The following is a 2,694-nucleotide window of genomic DNA, read 5'->3' on the forward strand; positions in this document are numbered from 1 at the left end:
AACATGTTCCAGTTGCTGCTGGCTGGAACGAATTGCCTCCTCTGTAGGAAAGCATCAAGGACTGGGAGCTGACCTCCACAAAGGCCTATAACACCATGTGTCTAGGTAGAGTTTCAAAAGATTGTAGGCACTGCTGTTCTTTCTCTGAGTCACTGAGAAAATGCCTGCATGGGGGTGGGGGTCGGGTGAGGGGTGGGGATGCTGGTTATGGCTGAATGAGCTCCCCAGATGGGTTGGCACTTGCTCTGAGCCAGGCCCTGGGCTCCCTTGGGCTGTGCACCTGGGACCCCTGTGGCCATAGGCAGGAAGCAAGATATGAAGCTCTCCTAACTCTCCTGCGAGCTCTGAGGCAGTGAGGGGAGAGGCGGGGTGGTCCCACCAGTGAGAGCTGGCCTACCTCCATATACCACACCCATCCCTACAACTCAACCCAGCAGGTGGCTGCCGCTCTTCTGTGACTGAACAGAATCCCTACAGGCCCATTGCCCCTTGGCTCTCGCTATGCCTTATTTGTCACCATTAAGTCCTTCTTTGAAAGCCCTTTCTAAACACATCTTTGGGATGTGACAGTAAGAAGTAAGCCCTTGGTGGTGATGAACCCAGGACAGAAGTGGGCACTCAGAATGGCACCAGAAGAGGGGAGTTTCAGGGATAGAGGACGAGGAGGAAGAGGTAAAGAAGCAGAATTAGAATGTCACAGCTGTGTCCCAATCTTTCCATCAGAATACTGGTGTACAACTTCGGTTGCACATTAGAATCAGGTGGACACTTTAAAAAAAGTACCTATGACTGCTCCCTCCCACCAAAACCCATATTCTTACTTCAATGGTCTGGTGCAGGCCTGGAACCGGAACTTTTTATGGCTTCCCAGGTAGTTCAGATGTAAGTCAGGGTTGAGTCCTACCACCTTGAGAGCGCCCACAGGTCTCCCATTCTGGCTGGTGCGTCATTTACTCCTCTGCTAAACGTGGGCCCTTCCTCAGTCGGGAAAAGCGATTTCTTTAGCTCTCTCACTAATTGCTAAAGATCTCTACACAGGGAGCATTTGCAACCCTAAAGTTCTGTGATTCTAGCTGTAAGCTCCCTGAGGGCAGGACCACACCTATCTTGTTTTTGGGGACTTCAGCACCTAGTAAGAATGACTGTTTGGTGTCAGAGTACTGACAGCTACTCACTAAAATCTTTTGAGTCAAGAACGCTCATAGCTGCAAGTGATCCTTACCTTCCTCAATAGTAAAATGGGTTGAGCAACAATGAAGTCTGTCTTTCACTGTTATAGAGAACAAGTGGGGTTGGTATCTGAAAGAGTTTTGTAAAGTCTGATTCAGCTGTGAATTACTGCACTGCCCCTTTGCTCTGAGGAATGAGCTCCTATTCATCCTTTAAAACCCCGTTCAAATATCACTCCTCTAGAATTCTTCAGAAGATTAACCACACACTGTACACACAACCCTATTATAGCACTTATCATTCCATATTCAGTGTGACGTTAGTCAACGGCTACTGAGCTATTTATCTGCCAGTCACTGGGCCTAAAGATTTACTGCAACAATTTGATGCTTATTTGTCTGTTGCGTGAGAATCGTAGCTTCCTAGTAAGAGCGGAGGCTGGAAGGTAAATCAATATACGCCCCCCGCCCCACCCCACACACACAATGTTTAGATGGTTTTGTTTCTGGAAACTTTTTCAGCAACAAAGAGAATGTCACTTCTGTGTTTCTGAAGCTTGAGTGACTATGTATTGGGGATTTATTTATAGAAAAAGGGAGATTTTGGAGTTGGGAGGAGACAAGTGAGCAAAGGGGCTGGGGAGGGGGAGCAGACGGTTTTAGAATGCAGGGCAAGGAATAGTGGAAAAGTCACCTGGGCCCCACAAGTGCACTTTGAGTTGAATCAGTCTGCTTTGGAATGAAGACATCATAGACGGAGGGCCAAGGTTATACAGCCCCATGAACTGGGGAGAAGATTGGGGAAGATACACTCAAGTATGGGGGACAAGTTACATGAAGACAACCCTACATTAGATCCACTTGAAAGTTCCGAGTTTTTCTGCATTCTTGAGATCCCAAAGGAACCCAGAGGATTCTGAGACAATATCTTAGAATCATAAAACTGAAAGGCATAAACTTTGATTGGCAGATGGCCACAGAAAACAATTAAGTATCTTACTGTATCAGGCAGCAGAAAAGGATTTTAACTGATTATAAACCTTTTTATTAACACGTCAGGCTTTCTAGTGAACCCAGTGTAATGCTGATCCCCAAACTGACAAAGACAGTGTTCCCAAAGTAAATGCCTCAGACGTGAGCTCTGCAGGATGCTAACAGGAGTTATGTACAATACGGCTCTGTAGGCAATCATTTTGGGAAACGCTGGATTATACAAATTTAAGCACAGACGTCTCCATTTTTTCTTTCTTTCTTTTCTTTTTCTTTTTTAAAAATCTAGCTTGTCTCAGAATCTTTAAAATGGGAATGTACCTTATGAATCTCCGAGAGGGATACGTAGTATTCCCCAAACCAGTTTCAACACAGAGCTTCCTTCCCGTCCCCTCCCCTCCACTCCGCTCCTTTCCCCTTCTTTTCCCTCCCCTTTTCTGGTAGCATAACTTGAAGCAATAGTGTTTCATACATGTTGGGACATGCTGCTGTAAACTAATCTCACTTGTGTATATAGCAGTTGGGAAAATCCTAA

The sequence above is a fragment of the Rhinolophus ferrumequinum genome, chromosome 6 (genome assembly GCF_004115265.2).
Source record: "Rhinolophus ferrumequinum isolate MPI-CBG mRhiFer1 chromosome 6, mRhiFer1_v1.p, whole genome shotgun sequence".
Lineage (NCBI taxonomy): Eukaryota > Metazoa > Chordata > Mammalia > Chiroptera > Rhinolophidae > Rhinolophus > Rhinolophus ferrumequinum.